We start from the raw sequence: 17,651 nt of genomic DNA, 5'->3' as shown, positions 1-17,651 counted from the left end.
TCAATGCACCCAGGAACTGCTTCCTCCCTGCTCCTGCACTACAGGGTTCCCCTTCCTCAGTGTTCCCTCCCCCCACTCCAGCCAGGGACAGGGACTGTCGTGCCCATCTCAGGGGCATATTGGTCGCCCTGCCCCACGGCAATGTGGTGTAATGCATGCAGGTGTCGGGTCCTGATCCACACTCCATCCTTACCTGAGAGTGAGATATCACACCTCTGGGTGAGGTGCAATACGTCTGTAGCAACCGAGCCCTCAGGGTGCTACAGTTCCATTTATCTTCAGCCTAGGTGACGTATTGCGACACAGGGCCGTGATTTTGGCTATAAAAGGGTCCCCTAGACCCCTACCCCAAGCTTTTTAAGAGAATCATATATGGCGTGCCAGGAGACTCTATGGAATGCTTTCTCAGCATCCAACGAGAGTATCTAATTACAAATTTTTAACTGCATCTAGCCCAGGAAATACTTTGTGCCTAGTAGCAGTGTCTGCTAGTCAGCGGATTATCCCGGCTGTTAAGCAAGCTGCACCACCTGTAGTTTAGACACTTAATTTTTTCAAAGGAAATGCTTCGGGACCATGGGATACTTAGTGAAGAGCATCAGGAGGCACCCCAAGGCATAGGGGCTGGGACTGGCAGTAGGATGCCTTGCGGTGGACAGCCGAGCTCGATCCTTATAAAAGCTTTTTAACTGCAGCAGCTTTAGTGGACGCTACTGGAGCTGGAATTACCGCGGCTGCTGGCATGAGACTTGCCCTCCAATAGATACTTGTAAATGGATTTAAAGTGTATTCATTCAAATTAGAGAGACAATTTAAATTAAAAAGCTTAGAGCTGCCTCCACCACAGGGGGGCTCGCTCGACCCACCAGCGGACAGGCACCAGTATTGGGAGAGGGGGGCTGGCCGTCAGGGTTCACCGCGGCTCTGGCACAAACCCGGCGACACGGAGGTGGCACGGGCAGGAGCGGACTGGCCGTGTCGGCTTCTCACTTTTTGGATTTTAGAAGGGCATGACATGCCTATATCTGTGTCTCCCCCTCCTTTTACTCCTCCACCTCTTTTATTTTCGCATGACTATATGTACTTGTCACTTTTCCATGTGTTAGTTATGTCTTCTGAGCAGTTTGTCAGCTTTTGGACACCTTTGAAGGTGTTTTCTATGTGTTTCTATGTGTTTTTGTTTGCCTGCCATTGGTTTTAACGGTGTTCGAAGGTGTTCGACGAACAGTTCGGCGAACACACGGGTGTTCGACGAACCGAACCGAACTCGAACACTACGGGGGTGGCTCAACACTAATCATAAACATGAAACTTCTTCCTTTTATGGGAGGCATTTTTCTTTTCTTCACATATATAAGACATTATAAAACTCTTTTCACTGGTACAAACACATCTTTTGCATATAAAACATTTTTCTTTATAAACATTCTTCATATCAAACATTTTTCTTGCCATCACATTTTTCATATAAAACTTGTCAACTGGTCACAGTGCAATTTGCAACCAGGTGTCCATTTTTCTGTAAGGTGCAAACTGGTAAACACGAACATGAGGGACCCGTCCAAAACCCTCAACGGAGGCCCTGGGGTGGCTGCAGGGCATAGATGATCCAGGTGTTGGACCACGTCTTCGGCCACCTCCAACGGGTTTTTGTTCTGAGGTCATAGGTTGCATTAATATAAAACCAATAGGGGGCACTTTAAGAAGTGCAACTATTTACAATGGAGAGTTTTTTAGCTGTTCACTGTCCACAGGCTAAATGTCTTTATGTTATGATCTGCTACAAGCACTAAGGAAAGACAGGAGATGTTATGTTCTGCTACCAGAGCTAAGGAAAGAGAGGAGATCTGTCCCTACGATAGAACTCAGCTGAATCCCTACGATGTAACAGGGAACCTGATCCTGCGATCAGACCTGCTAAAGTCCTAAGCTAGTCTGTACGGAGACCTATAGATGTGGGGAAGGAATCCCTACAAGTACTAAGGACTGGGAGGAAAATGGGACACCTCCTAACAGAAATAGTAGCAGACAGACGAACAAACAAAATATATAGAACATAGAGGTCCGTAGACCAAGCAAACTAACAGAGTTAGATACAGAGCACAGGCTAGCTAGAAAGTAGTTATACAATGAAGTCCAGCAAAGCCAGAAGGGCGGAGCAGGATTAAATAGGCCAACAAGGTCATGTGACCAGCAAAGGAAAAAACCTAAGAGCAAGGTTCTAACAGTACCCCCCCTTCTAAGAGGATCCTCCGGATCCCCTAGGACCAGGCTTATCAGGAAATCTCCTGTGAAACGCTCTGATAAGTCTGGACGCGGCAACATCATCTGACCTCACCCAAGAGTTATCCTCGGGTCCGAAACCTTTCCAGGCCACAAGATACTGCAAACTACCTCTATACCGTCTAGAGTTAAGGATGCGAGAAATTTCATATTCCCCGTCCTCCACCACCGGAGGAACAGAGGCAGAGGCGTCACCATCCGACACAACAGCTTTTTTTAACAGAGAGACATGAAATACCGGATTAATTCTCCAGGAGGTAGGAACCTCCAACCTAACAGCAGATTGGTTGACAACCTGAAGCACCTTAAAGGGCCCTACAAACTTGGGACCCAATTTCTTAGAAGGAATCCTCAACCGCAGATTCCTAGAGGACAACCAGACCATGTCACCAACAGCGAACAAAACCTCCTGTCGTTTCCTATCAAAGTAGTCTTTAGATTTTCTGTTGGCCTCCTGAAGATTACCACGCACATCCGTCCAAACTCTCTCCAAATCACCGGAAAAATTCTCCTCCTCAGGCACGGCAGATCCCAACTTGTAGAACGACCCAAACGACGGATGTCTCCCAGAACAACAAAAAAAAGGCGAACAACCAGCAGAAGAAGATGTATGATTGTTCAGAGCAAATTCAGCAAGTGGCAGAAACTCAGACCACCCCTCTTGATTGTCTGCCACAAAACAACGCAAGAACTGCTCAACATCCTGGTTTTTCCTTTCTGTCTGGCCATTAGATTCAGGATGATATCCGGACGAGAACGACAAATGAACTCCCAACCTGTCACAAAAGGCACGCCAAAAGCGAGCCACGAACTGAGGACCCCTATCAGAAACAATGTCAGTAGGAATGCCATGAAGTCTGACAATTTCCTTGACAAAGGCCTTAGCGAGAGTTTTAGCGCAGGGCAGTTTGACGAAGGGAACCAAGTGACACATCTTGCTAAAACGGTCCACGACCACCCAGATGACAGTAAAACCCTCAGAGGGGGGAAGGTCAGTTATAAAGTCCATAGCCAAATGTGTCCAAGGAGCACTGGGAACCTCCAAAGGACAAAGCAACCCCGCAGCAGGAGTATGTGAGGACTTAGATCTAGCACATATAGTACATTGACGCACCCACTTAATGACTTGCTTCTGCCATCCAGGCCACCAAAAACTGCGACCCACCAGTCTCTTGGTCTCAGAGATTCCGGGATGACCTGCCAACCGAGATTCGTGACACTCAACAAACAAATCTCTCCTAAAGGTCCCAGGCACAAACAACCTCCCATGAGGAGTGTTAGATGGGGCATTCTCCTGTGCTTTAAGAATCTCATCTTCCAAAACGGAGTCCAAAGCAGCAATCACAACACCTTCTTGTAAAATGTTCTCCTCTTTCTCAGCACCGACTATGGGAGAAAAACTGCGAGACAAGGCATCTGCCTTAACATTCTTAGTACCAGGGATGTAAGTAACGGAGAAATTAAACCGCGAGAAAAACAGTGCCCACCTAGCCTGACGGGCATTCAGGCGCTTGGCAGCATCAAGATATATCAGATTTTTATGATCCGTAAGAACCTGAACGGGAAATTCCGCACCTTCCAAGAAGTGGCGCCAGTGTTCAAAGGCGAGTTTAATAGCCAATAATTCCAGTTTACCAATATCGTAATTCAGTTCAGTCTCCGAAAATTTTTTTGAAAAAAAAAGGCACAGGGATGTAATCCATCCCCGTTATCCTGAGACAATACTGCGCCAACCCCCACAGAGGAAGCATCAACCTCAACCAAAAACGGCTTAGTCACATCAGGCTGCATAAGGATGGGAGCAGAGGTGAACCTCTCCTTGAGATACACAAAAGCTTCAATGGCCTCAGAAGACCACTGAACCGCATCAGCACCTTTCCTGGTGAGATCGGTCAGAGGTTTGACAATACTAGAAAATTTTTTTATGAATTTTCTGTAATAATTGGCAAAACCCAAAAACCTCTGTATCGATTTCAAACCAATAGGCCTAGGCCATTCCTGTACAGCTTGAACTTTAACCGGGTCCATCTCAAAACCTTCGCTGGAGATAATGTAACCCAAAAAACTAATTCTCTGTACAGCGAACTCACATTTCTCCAGCTTAGCAAAAAGCGAATTGTCCATTAACAATTGTAATACCTCACGTACGCTCCGCCAATGAGAATCCAGATCCGGCGAATAAATCAAAATGTCATCCAAATACACAACCACATTTTTGCCGATCAAAGGTCTAAGGATGTCATTAATAAGATTCTGAAAAAATGCAGGAGCATTAGTAAGACCAAAAGGCATAACCAGATTCTCAAAATGACCCACAGGAGTGTTAAAAGCACTCTTCCATTCGTCACCCTCCTTCATGCGCAACAGATTGTATGCCCCCTTAAGGTCAATTTTAGAGAACCACTTGGCCCCCATTAACTGGTTAAACAGATCAGGAATCAATGGCAGTGGGTAAGGATTGCGTACAGTAATTTTGTTAATCTCACGAAAATCCAGACAAGGACGTAAACCGCCGTCCTTTTTTTTTACAAAAAAAAATCCAACCGCCACAGGAGACTTAGAGGGCCTAATGTGACCGGCGGCCAAACTTGTCTGTATGTATTCCTCCAAAGCCTTCCTCTCAGGAATAGTAAGGTTAAATAAACGACTTTTAGGAAGAGTCGCTCCAGGGACAAATTCAATAGAACAATCATAGTCTCTATGGGGAGGCAAAACCTGCGATTCCTTCTCAGAAAAAACTCTCCAAAAATCCTGAATAGGAACAGGCAATTCTCCCCTATCCAAAGCTGCAATACGCCCGTTACAACACTTGTCATAACATTTATGGCTCCAGGATTTAATTTCACTGGTAGACCAATCCAGTACAGGATTGTGAAATTTTAACCAGGGCAATCCCAATATTACTGGAGAAGGCAAGTTATTCAAAACTACCAAATCCAATTTCTCATGGTGAACACCATTAATAGTGAGAGGAAATTCACAGACCTTGAGAGTAATATTCTTCAAAGGGGAACCATCCACAGAAACCACAGCAATGGGGGATGATAAAGGTTCGGGTTTTAAATTGAGTCTTTCCAAGAATCCCCCATCAATTACATTCAGAGTAGACCCACAATCAACAAACACCCGAAATTCCATTAATTTTTCCTGAGCAATCGTGGAAGCAGCTAAAAATACACCCTTGGAATTTAAACAGGCAATACGGGCATGACTGACCATTTTTTTTTCTTTCTTCATACGAAGCTCACAGCCTTTAATCAAATGACCAGATTTTCCGTAATAGAAACACAAGCCTTCAGAAAATCGACGGTCTTTTTCTTGAGAGCGAGGTGCCACCGATCCAATCTCCATCGGTTCACCACTGTTAGTACACACATTCTCATAACCAGAAACTGACATAGCAGAGGATTTGCTCTCATTAACCCTTGCACGCAGTCTCCTATCCACCCGTATAGCTAATTGCATAGCCTGTTGCAAATCTTCAGGTGTAGGATAAGCAATTAGCAGGTCTTTAACCCTTTCATTGAGCCCAGCAAGAAATAGACTTTTCAGAGCAGAATCGTTCCACCCTGTTTGAGTAGACCAACGACGGAAATGAGTAAAATATTTTTCCACATTACCTGATCCCTGTTTCAAACGTCTCAACTCAGTCTCAGCTGATGCGACACGGTCAGGATCATCATATACTAGTCCCAAAGCAGAAAAAAAACTATCCACTGATCTGAAGCATGTATCACTAGGTTGCAAAGAAAAGGCCCACTCCTGAGGCTCTTTGCGCAAAAGTGACATTATGAACCCTATGCGCTGGGATTCATCCCCAGAGGACTTGGGTCTCAAACGAAAATACAATAAGCAAGCATTTTTAAATGAAAAAAATTCTCGGTGTTCACCAAAAAATAAATCCGGCAAACATACCTTAGGCTCCAAGAAATGTGCTCCAGGACAGTTACTCACGTGCTGACGGAGCTCGGCCACCTCCAGAGAGAGTCCCTGCAGGCGATGAGCCAAATCCTGAACCGACACCATGATGGAACAGAAAAATCTTTCCTTAGAGAATTTGCAGGCTGGACTTACTGTTATGTTCTGCTACCAGAGCTAAGGAAAGAGAGGAGATCTGTCCCTACGATAGAACTCAGCTGAATCCCTATGATGTAACAGGGAACCTGATCCTGCGATCAGACCTGCTAAAGTCCTAAGCTAGTCTGTACGGAGACCTATAGATGTGGGGAAGGAATCCCTACAAGTACTAAGGACTGGGAGGAAAATGGGACACCTCCTAACAGAAATAGTAGCAGACAGACGAACAAACAAAATATATAGAACATAGAGGTCCGTAGACCAAGCAAACTAACAGAGTTAGATACAGAGCACAGGCTAGCTAGAAAGTAGTTATACAATGAAGTCCAGCAAAGCCAGAAGGGCGGAGCAGGATTAAATAGGCCAACAAGGTCATGTGACCAGCAAAGGAAAAAAACCTAAGAGCAAGGTTCTAACAGGAGATCTGTCCCTACAATAGAACTAAACTGGATCCCTACGATGTAACGGGGAACCTGATCCTGCGATCAGACCCGCTAAAGTCCTCAGCTAGTCTGTACGAAGACCTATAGATGCAAGGGAGGGATCCCTACAAGATCTAGGGACTGGGATAAAGTTGGACACCTCCTAGCAGAAATAGTAGCAGTAAAAGACAAACACACAACATAGAACATAGAGGTCAGAAGACCTAGCAAAACTAACAGAGAAAGGTAACAGAGTACCAAGCTAGCTCAAGAGTAGTAATACAATGAAGTCCAGCAAGGCCAGGAGGGCGGAGACGGATTAAATAGGCAAAAAAGGTCAGGTGACCAGCAAGCTAGAAAAAACCAACAGGAGAGTTCTAACACTTTATACTCTTACGGGTAACTGGATCAACATCTTCAAAAGAAAACCGGCACACAACTTTTTCCTGCACCCTGACGGGTAACTATTTACAATAACAGTTCAGTTCAGTCCCACTTACTGTGCTTCAGTAAGGGTGCTCCCTCCGGGGAAGCTCTGGTCCACCGCAGGCTGACCCAGCCGGGTCTTCATCACTGTATGGTAGAAAGTGGCTCGTTGTCTCCACCGGGTGGACGTTCAGGGCATACCAGCCCCTTTCGCCTCAGTGCCTGGCATAGGACACGAGGTCCCCTGGATACAGGTCCCGATCTGGGTGTCCTTCCTGTAAATGGGATTCCACATCTCTCCTGTTTACAAAGAGATCCGTGTCGGACAGTGGGTCCCGGATGAACCCCCATCCTGCGTCCAGATTAAACTTGACCATGGTACCGGTGACTCTGGGACCACGAGCTGCTTGCCTGTCCTTGCGGGCCCGGGCCTTCTCCTCCATATTTCTGGCCTCTAACTTCTCCCACCGCACGCGTCGTAATTTGCGTTCCTTTTCCAACTGGGCCAGCTGTTGGTGGCAGAACTCCCTCCTGCGAGCCTCCGCTGCCCTTGACTCCTGGGTAAACCCCATCTGGTCTTCCCCAGCGTGATCCCATTCAAATTGGGCTTAGTCTTCCGGCTACGGGTCGACGGCGGCGGACTGTGGAGCGGGTAGGAGCGAGGGACGCTGGTCCTCTACTTCCGCGGACCAGTCCCATGGGTGACGCTCGTACACCCATGCGGGTGTCGGAGGGGGCGGTTCCTGGAGAGGGCCTAGGAGCAGGTCGGTGTCGCGGGTGCCCGGAGGTGATGGTTCCGGGGCCTGGGATGCGCTCGCAAGTACAGGGCTGCCCTGGTCTGAGTAGGGTGGGCCGGCTGCAGTTTCGCCTGGGGCTGGAGGGCCTGGTTCAGGCATTTGGAGCGGAGTGGCTTCAGCGGCGCCCGGGGTTAGCGGTTCCACCAGGCGGCCCAGGAGCAGGTCGGCGCTTGCAGCGCCCTGAACAGGGAGACTCCTCCTACCTGCTCCTTCGGTCGCTCCCACGTCACACGCTGCCTCCTGACGCTGGTCTCGGTCCTCGGAGGCCGGGGTGCTGCCGGTGCTTGGCAGCGTTGCTGGCTGCCGGGCCGCCATCCTCTGCTCCATCTCTCTTCTCCATTCCTCTATGGCGTCCCGCTGGGCCCTTGCCATTCTCCGGCCCAGGTCTTCCATGCCGGAGCAGAGGAATTCTGTATCCTTCCGGGGGAGCTTGGCCACTAACTCCTCCAGGGTATAGGGTGCTTCGGCCTTGCGCAGGCTGCTGGCAGGTGCGCTGGTGCTGCTACGCTCCATATCCTCTCCTGGGTGCGGTCTGCCTGAACTGGTCCAGGCCACACCCTGTCTCCCAGATTCCTTTCTCCTCTCCCCTTGCGGGGGCGGTTCCAGGGCAGTCTGCTGTCAGTCACTCCCAGGGGCAGCCCCCCCACATCAATGGACACATCCACATACATAATCACTGTCGTTTGGGGCGGGCTCCGCTTTTGGCGCCATTCTGGAACCCGGCCCACGATGGGAGGTTCTGTATTGTTGTTTTTGGTCGTGCACATAATGGCGCCCGTTCTTCTGGGGCGGGCACCGCATTCAGTACAGTAAAACAGTCTTTAGGCACACAGTACCCGATGATAATGGGTGGGTTTCATATCCTGCCGACTACACCAAAGTTGACGCACCCCCTGGGTCGTGGGGTACCCGGAGCCGGGCCGGTAGATGCTGGGGGTTGTAGTCACCGTGACGGTGACCTGGTCCATGACCCAGGTGGTCAATCCAAGGGTAGTAGATGTATATAGGTTATATAATGTCCGACTACGCCACCTGTGGAGTGCAGTTAATAGAGACCGCCGCTGCGGAACAGTCATCTGAAGCTGGTGGTTTTTGCAGCAAGGGTGGTATAACTCCCCACAGGAGGAGTTAGCTTCAGGGCAGTGTGTGTGGATGAGGGTGGTTATTGTGCAGGGAGTCAGTAATAAGCACGGAGTCAATGGGATGCAGTCTCAGGTACTTTACTCACAGTTGTTTCATTCCAAGTCATCACTGCAGATCACGACTTCCCACGTCGTCCTGTGTTTACTCAGTGAGGGGCTCAGTCCACCCCCAGGTAGCTCCGGAGTACTTAGCAGGACCCCCTTCTGTGTGTCCTTTCTCTGGCCTTCTCCCTGCACCTCACACCTAGTGACTCCAATCCAGTACCCGCGGGCCTTGGCGGGTGATGTATGTTCCGTCCCCTGGGTCCTATGTGGCTACCTTCTCGGTGAGATTGGCGTGGACATGTGGCTCCAGGACTTAAAGTACTGCAGCCTCCGGTTTCTAGCTAAGACTTGCAATCTTTCAGTAGTTGAGGGATCTGGTTCCCTTCTTCTGGCCTGACCCCTCTACCTCCTGGTAGCAGCGGGCGTACGGGTGGCTTTCTGCATGGCCCGTACCCCTAGGGTCCCCTCTCTTCTCCTCCTGGAGCCTTTCCTGCTCCCTCTCCTCCTTGCTTCTCCTTCTCTTCAGACTTGGGCCTCACTGTCCAGGCCCGCCTCTGGAGCAGAGCTCATACAGAGCCTCTGCTCCTGTCACCTTCCTCCTCTGACTGAACACTGATCTAAGATGGTGTCTCTATTTTATACAGCTTCCTTTCAAGTGCTCCCAGGATCTACTTCCTCCACCCCATCCACTACATGGTTCCCCCTCTCTAGGTGGTTCCCCCCACTCCAGCCAGGGATCATGGACTGTGCTCTCCCGTAGGAGCAATCTCGCCCTGTCCCCCGGAAATGTGGTGTAGTGAATGCAGGTGTTAGGGTCCTGAGCTGTATTCCTTCCTTACCTGAGGGTGAGATACCACACCTCTGGGTGAAATGCAGTACCTCTGTAGCGACTGAACCCTCAGGGGCGCCACATAGATAACAGAGCTCATGAAGGTGATGCACAGACATCAAGTAGCAGACAAATATTAACATAAAAGACTCTAAAGATGCATTATACTCTGTGTGTGTGTGCTTGTGTGTGTTTGTAGCACAAAGGGAACATCACACTTTGGGTAGAGTAATAAGGTATCATAATGTGTGGGGTGCAGTGAGGGCACGTCATATTTTGTGTGGTTCTGTAAGGGGACATAATATTGTCTGTTATGCAGTAAGAGGACATCATATGGTGTGAGGTGCAGTAAGGGGACATCATACTGTGTGGGATGCAGTAAGTGGACATCATACTGTGTGGGATGCAGTAAGTGGACATCATACTGTGTGGGATGCAGTAAGTGGACATCATATTGTGTGGGGTGCAGTAAGGGGACATCCTACTGTGTGGGGTGCAGTAAGGGGACATCCTACTGTGTGGGGTGCAGTAAGGGGACATCCTACTGTGTGGGATGCAGTAAGGGGACATCCTACTGTGTGGGATGCAGTAAGGGGACATCCTACTGTGTGGGATGCAGTAAGGGGACATCCTACTGTGTGGGGTGCAGTAAGGGGACATCCTACTGTGTGGGGTGCAGTAAGGGGACATCCTACTGTGTGGGGTGCAGTAAGGGGACATCATACTGTGTGGGGTGCAGTAAAGGGACATCATACTGTGTGGGGTGCAGTAAGGGGACATCATACGGTGTGGGGTGCAGTAAGGGGACATCATACGGTGTGGGGTGCAGTAAGGGGACATCATACGGTGTGGGGTGCAGTAAGGGGACATCATACGGTGTGGAGTGTAGTAAGGGGACATCATACTGTGTGGGATGCAGTAAGGGGACATCATACTGTGTGGGGTGCAGTAAGGGGACATCATACTGTGTGGGGTGCAGTAAGGGGACATCATACTGTGTGGGGTGCAGTAAGGGGACATCATACTGTGTGGGGTGCAGTAAGGGGACATCATACTGTGTGGGGTGCAGTAAGGGGACATCATACTGTGTGAGGTGCAGTAAGGGGACATCATACTGTGTGAGGTGCAGTAAGGGGACATCATACTGTGTGGGATGCAGTAAGGGGACATCATACTGTGTGGGGTGCAGTAAGGGGACATCATACTGTGTGGGGTGCAGTAAGGGGACATCATACTGTGTGGGGTGCAGTAAGGGGACATCATACTGTGTGAGGTGCAGTAAGGGGACATCATACTGTGTGAGGTGCAGTAAGGGGACATCATACTGTGTGGGATGCAATAAGGGGACATCATACTGTGTGGGGTGCAGTAAGGGGACATCATACTGTGTGGGGTGCAGTAAGGGGACATCATACTGTGTAGGATGCAGTAAGGGGACATCATGCTATGTGAATGCCGAAAAGGGACATCATACTGTGTGGGGTGCAGTAAGGGGACATCATACTGTGTGGGGTGCAGTAAAGGGACATCATGCTATGTGAATGCAGAAAAGCGACATCATACTGTGTGGGGTGCAGCAAGGGCATATCACACAGTGTGTGGGCACTGGGGGCAACATTGCACTGTATAGGAGCATTTGCAGGACATCATACTGAGGGGGCATTGTACTGTGTGGGTGCATTAAGGATGTGTCATTCTGTGTGTGAGGTTCTTAGTGGATATGATAAGTTAACTAAGAGGGCATCACAACTGAGTTGGGATGCTTAGGGTACATTATTACTGCGAGGGATCAGCAAAGGGGCATAATCACTGTATGGGGGCACTAGTACTATGTGCCACACAAGAAAGTCACTGTGAAAGTGTGTCGGGCACTATAACTGTTGCACAAAGGGTGACGCTATTCTTTTTCTCAGTGTATTACTAATGACAGACAGACAGGCAAGAAAGTGTATATGGGGGGTGGGCATTCAGTACTTGCACCCATTTCTTGTATACACAACGCTGCTCTATTTTTATATTTTTACCCATCAATCACTTCTTTATTTATTTTATATCTAGTGATCTGTCATCATCTAGCACAATAAAGATAGCAGATGACATGACATTTCTCTTCTGTACTTTCTACGCTGAGACTGTGCCCGGCTGCCGTATGTCTCATTTATCTGTGCTTATCTATCTAGATCATTCAGCATGGAGGACCTCTGGAACTGATTACAAGAAAGTTAATATCCCCCTAAAAAGCCTCTCTTTAATTATTGTCAAAACGGCAAAACCCATTTCTTTTTGTGTGCAAAAAGGTGTGTAATTAAAGTCGGAGTACAATACCCATCAACACGCGGAGCCGGCACTTATGAACTTTAACTGCGGAATAAAATCTCCTATTACATGACCATTAAGTCTTATGAATAAAGCTCGTCATTGTGGTACTTGATTAATTTTTACACACTATATAAATATAGTTTAATCATTGTGTAACTGTTTTAACACCAGCTCCCTAATATTTCTTATGGGATGAGAAGATCAGTGATGTAGAGATACTTCTAATGGGGAAAAAAAAGGACTTTTTATTGACTCGAAAGATATCGCAGTCAGTCGAGTTTATATCTACCGCTGCATTGATGATCTTGTCGTGAGGTCCATAGTTCTCAGCAAAACTTCGCTGTACTCTTAAAAACTTTCCTATTATAAAAGTCAAGATCTTACAACTGAAAGGGGTAGACCCACCATAACTGGTCAGCAATCCATAGGATAGGTATCTGATCTCTGGTTGGGGCTTCGAGAGCTGGAACCCCACTGTTTCCGACAAAATAGCTATGGTCATGCATCTACGCCACCAGTCTATTCATTGTCTATGGAACTGATAGAGCTGTTGTACTTAGTGGCTTTCATCCATCACAGAGACAATCAATAGAGCAATCTTGCATATGAAAACTATGTGACTGATGAAGATGGCCATAAGCCACTGCTCTATTCACTGTCTTTCTGTGGGATGGATGAAGCTAGCCAAGTGCAATGGCCATCTCCATCAGGTTCATACACAGTGAATGGACCAGTGGGCCTTTCTAATTCAGGACTCCAGAGAGTACAATTATCTACAATGTTGATGGTCCCAGCTGTCAGACCTCTGTAGATGATAAGTGTCTGATCGCTCAAGTAAAAAGGTTATATGGTGTTGTAGTGGGGGGTAACCCCTTTAATGGGATTGTATGAATTTACAATAAAGGGTCTATATTGCCAATCTTGTCCATGGGATGTAGTGTAGTCAAGATTGGAGCCAAGAGTAGTCACCAGGAGGTCAGTCAAAGTAAGACATCCCAAAGGACCGGAGTCAGGAGACAGACTTCTGTCTGAGATGGTTTAGTGAATCCTGCATTGGGCAGGGGGTTGGACCAGATGACCCTGGAGGTCCCTTCCAACTCTACCATTCTATGATTCTATGATAGCTAATGATCAAGACCAAGAGTAGAACAACAAGAACAACAGATACTAGTGAATGTTCTCAACAAAGAAGCAGGATAGATGTGCTAGATGTGCTAGAACAGATCGGGAGATCCAGGAAACTGGAAAGGGGAGATTCAGTTTCCAGTGAACTGGATGTCACGGGTGTGTCAGAGGTGACAGACAGTCACCCTGTAGTTGGTTGCAGGAGATCTCTATGTTTGGCATTACAGACATCTTCTTAAAGGCTGGCTGTCTCTAGGACTCAGCGGCTACCTCCCTCTGGATAATTAGCTCCCTGGTCTGCGTGTATAAATACTTGGTCTGAGAGGGAGGTGCCGGCGATATTCATTACTACTTGTGAGGCTTTAGCAACATCAGTACTTCGTTCCTCTCTGGAGCTTGAGGCCGTGTGCACATTTGTTTGGAGTGGTCTAAAGCTAAGCAATTCCCCCCTGTTTGTCTACCCTTGTCTATAGAGTTTAGTGGAGATTTACTAGTGCTCATCTCCTTCTCTAGCCTTAGCCATACGCCAGGGAAAGTCAGGGCAAGACACGCGTGCGGCGATTGGTGAAGAGTCAATATAGGGACAGTAGTTGAGACAGGGTGACACTAGTCCAGACTAGGAGGTCTTCACTCCCCCCCTTTCCCTAGTGGCTGGGCTCCCTTTCCCTCTTCCCTCTGTGTTGCACTAAGTCTTTTCCACACATTGCATGACATTAATCACCGGCTGAGCACGTTTTGAAAAGGAAAAAAAAAAAAATCTACATTTTTTTTCTCGGTGTGTTTTTGGGCGTGGATCTTTTTTTTTTACCTTTCTCCTTTGGTATGGGTTCAGTTGCAGAGCGGCTGCACAGGCTGTCTCTGGAGGTGAATGACCTCCACGGTGAGGTACAGCAGCAGCATCACCAGCTACAGGTCGCCCATATGGGGGTCTCTGCAGGTAGGCCTGCCCAGCCTGAACCCAAGGATGCCCTCCCGGTCAGGTTTTCTGGAGGTAGGGACAAGTTTTTTGTATTCAAGGAGGCATGCAAATTGTAATTTAAACTTTGTCCCTATTCCTCCGGAAATGAGGAGCAACGGGTTGGAATTGTGATCTCTCTACTGCGATCCTCAATTCTGGGTGTTTCCTATGATGACTCTGACAGAGTTGCCTTGGCTGAGTCTAGGCTATGTCGCCTTCAGCAGGGCAATCGGTCCGTGGAGACGTACAGTTTGGAATTCCGTAGATGGGCAATGGATTCCAAATGGAATCACTCAGCCCTTAGAAGCCAATTTTGTGAGGGGCTAGCTGAAAGGTTAAAAGATGCCTTGGCAGTATATGAAACCCCTCAGTCCTTGGAGGCTGCCATGTCTTTGGCCATACGTCTTGATAGACGCCTTCGGGATAGACGTGTGAGACCACCTTCTCCAGGGCCTTCTTCTCGGGGTTGTGTACCTCTGCCAGGGGAGCGGTCTGGGGGTGAACCAGTACTGGGGAGGTGGAGGAATCCATGCAGTTGGGGGGGGTGTCTCTGCAACATACATCTCTCTGGAGATTCGCAAGAAAAAATCATATTTTTTTTGTGGGAAAAAGGGACATTTTGTTGGGACCTGTCCTTCAATTCCTAAACAAAAGGAGACTCTATTAACTCTTGGTAGTCTGGAGTTGGATAAACAAGGGGTGCCTTTGTGGCCAAACTGCAGTTTCCCCTTTGTCCTGACAGCAGAGGTGGTGCTAGAGAGCAAAATCGAGAAAATTTCTGTGTTTGTTGACAGTGGAGCCGGAGTCAGCATGGTGGATGCGGAGTTTGTGAAAAGTTATGGTCTTGCTTGCTGTACTTTAGATAAATCTACTTCCATTTTCGCCATCGACTCGGAGCCACTTGCACAGAAAGCATTTACTCAGATTGTACATAATGTAAAACGGAGAGTGGGGTAAGTTCATTGTGAAATAATTCCTTGCTATGTTCTGGACAATCTTCTCACACTGATTGTTTTGGGTATCCTTTGGCTTGTTAAACATAATCCGTTGGTGGATTGGCAAGCCGGGGAGATTATTGAATGGGGAGATTACTGCCATGAGAACTGTTTAGATATTTCCCTTGCTACTATCTTATGGAAATATTGCCTCCTTTTCTGTCAGGTGTCAGGATTGCCTCTTCTTGTTTATGATTGTCCTATTAACCTGACCCCCGAAGCTAAAACTACCAAAGTCCAGACTGTATAATCTTCTGGCCCTGAGAGACAAGACATGAAGGATTTCATTGCGGAAAGTCTGTAGAAGGGACATATCAGACCCTCATCTTCGCCCGTGGCGGCAGGGTTCTTCTTTGTGAAGAAAAAAAGATGGCGGTCTACGTCCCTGTGTAGATTTCCAGGAGTTAAATCAAATTATCATCCGTGATCCATACCCTCTTCCTCTGATTCCTGATTTGTTCAGTCAGGTTGTGGGAGCTAAGGTATTCTTCAAGTTGTATTTAAGGGGAGCCTACAACCTGGTTAGAATCAGAGAAGGGGACAAATGGAAAACAGCGTTCAATACCCAGAAGGACTTTGAGAGTCTTGTTATGCCTTTTGGTTTGACCAATGCACCTGTGGTATTCCAGCATTTCATAAATGACATTTGGGTGGGGAGGTTTGTGGTGGTCTATCTGGACGATATTTTGGTTTATTCACCTGATTTTGAAGCTCATAGGTGGCATGTTAAGCAGGTGCTCCAGATATTAAGGGATAATAAACTATGTCAAACTAGAAAAATTTGTTTTCACTGTTCAGGAGGTGCAGTTTTTGAGGTACTTGTTGTCATCTTCGGGTTTTCAGATGGATCCGGAGAAGATCCGTGCAGTCCTTGACGGGGAACGTCCCGAGAACATGAAGGCTCTACAACGTTTTTTGGGCTTTACTAATTTTTACCGGAAATTCATCCAAAATAACTCTGTTATAATGAAACCCCTTACTGACATGACTAAGAAGGGGTCTGATTTTTCCAAATGGTCGGATGTTTCCCTCCAGGCTTTTTCTTCCTTAATGAATCATTTTGCCACTGCACCTATACTCAGTCAACCCGATGTTTCTCAACCCTTTATTGTGGAGGTTGATGCGTCGGATGTCAGAGTTGGGGCTGTGTTGTCTCAGGGTTCGTCACCTGGTAAATGACGTAAATTGTTTCCGGCTGAGAGAAATTAGGACATGGGTAATAGGGAACTTTTAGCGTTTGAGGAATGGCGACATTGGTTGGAGGGGGCTGTCCATCCTATTACTGACCATAAGAACCTGTCATATCTCCAATCAGCTAAACGTCTCAACCCTAGGCAGGCCAGATGGTCCCTGTTTTTTACGAAGTACAATTTTGCTGTCACTTTTCATCTAGGGGTCAAAAATGTCAAGACTGATGCTTTGTCCCGGAGCTTCCCTGGTGGTGATGACCATGAGAACCCTGCCCTGATATTACAGAAGGGGTTGGTCATTTCGGCACTTTATCCTGCCTTTCAGGAAAGTTATTTGTACTACCTGATCTGTGCCCCAAAATAATTAAGGATCATCATAACTCTGTGCTTGCTGAGCATCCAGGTGGTAAGGCAACCGCAAACCTCCTCTCTCTTCGCTTTTGGTGGCCGGGGTTGCATCGGGATGTAATTGAACACGTAGCTGCTTGTAGTATTTGCGCTAAGGTTTCGCATACCCATCCGTCTGGTACTCTTCTTCCGCTACCTATTCCTAGTAGGTCATGGACACCCTTGTCCATGGATTTTATTACTGACCTGCCGGTTTCTACAGGCAAAACTGTGGTTTTGGTGGTAGTAGATAGGGTCAGTAAAATGGTTCATTTTATCGCATTGCCTGGGCTTCCAGATGCCAAGACACTTGCTCAGATGTTCATAAATGAGATTGTGAAGCTTCACGGGGTTCCCTCCGATGTGGTGTCATATCAGGGGACCCAGTTTGTTTCTAAGTTCTGGAAGGCATTCTGTTCTCGACTGGGGGTGTAGCTGTCCTTTTCCTCTGCCTTACATCTTCAGTAAAATGGACAGACCAAGCGTGTCCATCAGAATTTGGAGACCTACCTCAGGTGTTTTGTTTCTAAAAATCAGGAGGATTGAGCATCCTACCTACCCCTGGCAGAATTTGCCATTAATAATCATAGTCAAGAATACAATGGCAGGTCACCATTCTTCGGTGCATACGATTATCACCCACAGTTTGGTACCTT

Source organism: Phyllobates terribilis, unplaced genomic scaffold, assembly GCF_046119375.1.
Source record: "Phyllobates terribilis strain yellow unplaced genomic scaffold, ASM4611937v1 Scaffold_8__6_contigs__length_399053987, whole genome shotgun sequence".
NCBI lineage: Eukaryota > Metazoa > Chordata > Amphibia > Anura > Dendrobatidae > Phyllobates > Phyllobates terribilis.
The sequence above is the reverse complement of the archived record's forward strand: the minus strand, read 5'-3'. Positions refer to the sequence as shown.